The sequence below is a fragment of the Schistocerca piceifrons genome, chromosome 4, assembly GCF_021461385.2.
Source record: "Schistocerca piceifrons isolate TAMUIC-IGC-003096 chromosome 4, iqSchPice1.1, whole genome shotgun sequence".
Taxonomy (NCBI): Eukaryota; Metazoa; Arthropoda; class Insecta; order Orthoptera; family Acrididae; genus Schistocerca; species Schistocerca piceifrons.
Genome location: NC_060141.1, coordinates 810,096,622 through 810,102,621, shown reverse-complemented (window position 1 = coordinate 810,102,621; position 6,000 = coordinate 810,096,622).

Below are 6,000 nucleotides of genomic sequence, written 5' to 3'. Positions count from 1 at the left end.
CTAGTAGTTAAAATTCTTAAAGTAATTTCATCAGTTTATGAGCCCGTTACCTTCCACGAGTTCAATGAGCACTGTCGGACATCATCTCCCAATCTTCCTAACATCACCACTTATCATAGGTTTAAGGAAAAATTAAGACGCCACAAAAAACTTTGCAAAAAAACTTCATCCGTTACATAATATACAGCCTGTAACTGAAAAAGCACGTAACGTAAATGTTCTAGAGAAACAAAATACCTAAATTACAAACACAATAAGTACCACAATGATCTTCAGTGCTTACATTAAAGAAGTAAGAAAAGGTGAAGCTCTAATCCCTAGAAACGTTTTGGCAATCATTAAACAAAAAACACATATCGATACACTGTACAAAACAACTCTCAATCAGACTCTGGATTTTGTTGCTTTGGGTCCTGCTGCTTGGTCTTTGAAAAAGCAATGGAATCAGTGTCAATCCTAGAAACTCGGCAGACTTTTGGCAGAACCTCAGCACAACTCAAAATTCTGCACTCGGGTTACTAATAAATCCCTTACCAACAAAAGAACAAACCAGTAGACATTTTCCTAAAAGACAGAATCCAAAAAGCTGTCTAATCCAATAGATCATATGTTTACTTCTCAATATGATTATAAAGGTGGCAAATGGGAGCGAAAGGCTATTTACAATTTGTACAGAAACCAGATGGCAATTATAAGAGTTGAGGGGCACGAAAGGGAACCAGTGTTTGGGAAGGAAGTGAGACAGGGTTGTAGCCTCTCCCTGATGTTATTCAATCTGTATATTGCGCAAGCAGTAAAGGAAACAAAAGAAAAATTCGGAGTAGTATGAAATTCTAGGGAGAAGAAATAAAAACTTTGAGGTTCACCAATGACATTGTAATTCTGTCAGAGACAGCAAAGGACTAGGAAGAGCAGTTGAACAGAATGGACAGTGTCTTGAAAGGAGAATAGAAGATAATCATCAACAAAAGCAAAACGAGGGTAATGGAATGTAGTTGAATTAAATCGGGTGATGCTGAGGGAATTACATTAGGAAATGAGCCACTTAGTAGCAGTAAGAGTTTTGCTATTTGGGGAGCAAAGTAACTGATGATGGTCGAAGTATAGAGGATATAAAATGTACACTGGTAATGGCGAGGAAAGCGTTTCTGAAGAAGAGAAATTTGTTAATATTAAGTATAAATTTGTCAGGAAGTCGTATCTGAAAGTATTGTATCCATTGTAGCCATGTATGTAAGTGAAACCTGGACAATTAATAGTTTGGACAAGAAGAGAATAGAAGCTTTTGAAATGTGGTGCTACAGAAGAATGCTGAAGATTAGATGGGTAGATCACATAACTAATGAGGTGGTATTGAGTAGAACTGGAGAGGAGAGGAGTTTGTGGCACAACTTGATTAGAAGAAGGGATCAGTTGGTAGGACATGTTTTGAGGCATCAAGGGATCACCAATTTAGTATTGGAGGGCAGCGTGGAGGGTAAAAATTATAGATGGAGACCAAGAGGTGAATACCCTAAGCAGATTCAGAAGGATGTAGGCTGCAGTACATACTGGGAGATGATTCAGCTTGCACAGGATAGAGTAGCATGGAGAGCTGCATCAAACTTGTCTCAGGACTAGACCACAACAACAGATGTCTATGGCCGCCTCCTGTCTTGCTGCTACCAATGAAATTGTATCAACCAAGACAAATAGATAAATTAAAATACTAGAAGTGTAGATGGCAAAAGGTGAATAAGGGTAAAATTGGCTGACTAACATTTAGGTGAGACAAAGGCAGGTTGTCATAACTGCTGCTGCTTAGCAGACAACTCCAACTACTATACGATGAGTGTATGCTACTGAACAGGCCACAGCCAGGAAAGTTAAACACAGTTCGTGAGTACACATCAGTGTCTTGCATCTCAGCATTTCTTCACACTAATTACTACTTCCTTCACTCAGTTTTAGTTTTCTACATTTTTCATTTTCTGAGCTGTCTATTTTCCACTGTCCCCGTCCTTGTCCCATCTGTTGTTGTTATATACAATGCACTCAATTTTTTGCTCTTATTAACTCATGTGCAATGTTTTAGCACTAACCTCTTTCTTGCCGATTACCCTGTGTTCCACCTCAAAGTTCTCAGGTTTTTGAATCTCGTCCACTACAGCCCCAGTCAGTCAGTCTTCCCTTCTCAACCTGTCTGGTAAGTCTTCCCTAACCCAAGGCTCTAGGTGACTTTTCCAAACTCTATCCCTTTTCCTAAACTTCTCCAGTTCCTTTCCCTTCATCCCTCTTCCTTCTCTTTCAACCCTTCTCTGAGGACGGAAACAGTGGCTCCAAAAGTGTGTGACCCCTCCTGCCCTGCTGAGCAGATTTTTTATCTATCTAATGGAAACATAAAGTGTCACAATAATCACAAACTCTGTTGCAGGCTGCCATACATGCTGTGGTGGGAGGCATACTTACGATAGTGACAATTGACATGAGTGATGCAGCAAGTGTTATTTCCCAAGGCCTGTTTGAAAAATAGTGTCATCTGATTAACCTGCCTAATTTATGGCAGGATTTTAGTAGCTATAGCATAGCACACAATCTCAGATAATTAAATGGCAGACCTGTGTTCTGCTGGTGATAGGGAATGTAGCAATGATAGGCATGTTGCTCATAATAAAGGCGATAATCATGGACTGCCTAATAGATGTTCATTTGTCTTGTGAGAAGGAGGCTATAGTAGATGCCTACATGGAGGAAATTCTATATTAGTTTCACAAATGTGAAGCACAGTTTCATCTCATTGGGATGAAAATTGCCAGGTGATAAGATTTGTTTTTTTATCTGTCGACAAACTGTGATTTTGACACCAGCATACCGAAATACTCACTCGACTGAATACTGAACAGAAAATTAAATTGAAGTTATGAGAATCTCAGTGTCTAAATAAATTCAGAGAAAAGGTTTAGTTAATATTTCAGGGAAATGAGCTGAGATATTTGGAGAAAAATCTAGTTTTATCTGAATATTCTAGCACATGAACCATTCTGTCTACCTTTCTGCCCATTCCTTGTTTGAAATGGACAGCTGTAGTGAAAGAGGTACACATGATGGTATATTGGGAAGCAATTGGGCCATAAAACAGCCCAATCTGTAACCTCTTGTTAGCTGCAGCTAAGGCTGTGAAAAGTATTAGGCTGGTATTGCCCCTGAGGGAAATTAATAAAATGGTAATCCTGTGTGAATCTGACCAGAAAATTTTAAATGAACAAATCCAGTGGATCCAAGGGATCAAGTACTTCATTTCCATTAATTTGAGTTTGTCATACTCGCAGATACTTCTAGAAAGACCATGCTTTTATCTTTACAGGTTATACCTAGCAGTTTAGAATGATTTCATTTTCTCTCAATGTGAGTGGTGGTTTGATTATAGCACCAATGGATTATTTATTAGGCCTGGAATTACTAAAAAGAATTACTTTATTTGTGGATGATTTGTTCACTGCCACACTACCTTTGGAAGAGCATGAGGAAATGGTAGAGAAAGTTTTATATCAATTTCAGCAACATGATGTTACAGGCAATTTCAAAAAATGAAATTTGGTGGTGAGAAAAATGAATTTCTTGGAGCACATTATTATGCCTTAGTGTCCTAACTGACAACAAAAATACAACCATTTCATTACTTTCTAGTATCCCAGACAGAGGCAATTAAAAATACCGTTAGATTTATCCTACTTCTAGTGTGACTTCATTCCAGACCAATTATTAAATGCAGAACTATTACTGAACTTTCTACACAAACAGATATCATAGATTTGGTCAGAAGTATGCCAATCTGCTTTCAGTAAAATAAAAAATGCACTAGCTAATTCACAATAATTGTACCATCTGGATATGTACCAGGTTGGGAGCTTGTCTCTTCCAAATCAGAGGCATTTACAGTACATGAACTGCTGTGCCATACTCTTTGCTAGTGAGCCTACACGGCCACTGGGTTAGAAGTTCTCACAATTATATGCACTTTTGGGAAATTCCATCACTGTTTTGTTGGTAATCACACCAAAGTATACTGTGATAACCAGCCTTTAAGCTTCCTTCTCAATTGAAAATTACTGCATGGAACACTGGTTCAGTTCTACAATACGGTTTTGAAATAGTTTACGTAAAAGGAGAGAATGATGTAGTAACTTGGGATCCGAGGGATAAAGTACTAAATATAAAGTCTTATTGATGCCAGATAACATTTCTCATCTGCATTAAATATCTTTAGTTACGTGTCTCATCTCCGTGACGGAGATCCCAGGTGGAGAGAGAGATCTGAATACAATTTACCCTAAACCCACCTGAGGCACTAGTTACATACTGTGTGCTTCACAATAGTGTATTACATTATTGCTGTCACATGAGGTATGATAACTGGTAAAAGCTAAGCTTGTGCACCCATAGAGCACTGGGGATCCTGGAGTGGCTAAATGTGCTGAGAAAATCAATGACTATTGCTATTTTCCTTTCCTCCAAAGCAGCATGTAATGGATTATCCAGAAATGCCTAGTCTGTCACAATGTTGAATCTTTGAACCATGGTTCCAAAGGTGAGCTACACCTAATCATTACCAAGAAATCCCCGCAAATATTTGCCATTCACTTACGGTGGTCCCCTTTCCTGGTGCTGTGTGCGTGTTACACATTGTTGGAATATGAGAGCTATCTTCCAAATATGTCAACTTACATATCTTGAAAAGTGCCACTAGTGCAGTGACAATATGACAGGCGATTAAAAATTACACTCCACATGTTGGGAATCAAGAAGTAATCATTTCTGATAATGGACAAAACTTTACTAGTGTAAAATGTAAAAAGTTCCTGCATGTTTATGATATTGAACAGATCCTAAAATCAAGTTACCGTCCTGAAAGTAAGCCAGGAGACAGAGAGCTTTGAGAGTTGGACAGATTAATGAGAACTTCTGCTTTAAACAACAAATTTTGGCCAAATTACTTTGCATTATTTTAAGGATATTTTAATAATCTACTTCATACCTCTATAGTATGTTCTGCTCCTCTGTTTGTCTCAACCTCTTCACCCTCTGCTCTATATATGTCGCACTATCCTCACCTGCACAAAGAACATTATGTATAAGAACAGATGTATGTAGAATAGCTGAAATGTGGACAGAAACAGATGAGAACATTTCTGAAAGAAATTTATTGGGAGAAATGACTTTTACTTGGGTAGCTCAGTCAACAGAGCATATGCAAGCTAAAGGCAAAGGTTCACAGTGCAAGTTGGAGAGCTCCACACAGTTGTAATCTGCCAGCAATTTTCATATCACAGCACACACTACTGGAGAGTGAAATATTCACTATGGGGACATTTATCATAGCTTCCTAAGCCACAGGTATTGAACACTTACCACAAGTCAACAAAAATTTGAATCTGAGGAGTAATTTTTGTAAAACCTATGACATAACTCTGAATATCTGTCAGAGTTGTTTACAATTAACAAAGAGATGTAAATTAGTATAATGTTACTAGCTAGCCAGTGTTCCAAGCACCTGATCTGCGGACGGCCACGTTTGCTTATTCTGATGCCAGCAGCTTGCAGTGTTGCCTCGTCCAAAACACTGCTGGCATTTGCTATAAGACAAAGGCACATTCTGCATAAATGTTCTTTTTAGTAGTGTACTGTTACTTTGTTATGAATTTATTTATGATAAAAATAAAAAATGTAAATTAATTCACATGTGTAACAAACAATTCTGAAAAATAAAAGTAATGCACCTGTAACACAGCTGATGTGTAAAAAAACCAAATAGGTAACTGAAATGTGATTCAAATGTAATTACATTTTAAATAATAAAACCTTAAAAGTACACTTGAGATAAAGAACATGTTATGTGACACTATTTGCTAGTGTTCACTGTTTTAATTTTAGAAAGTTGCCTGTATTAATAATTACTAAGTCTTTCTATTCTAGTGTGTGCTTGTGTTTGGTAATGGGGTGGTGAAGGGGAGGAGGATGGTG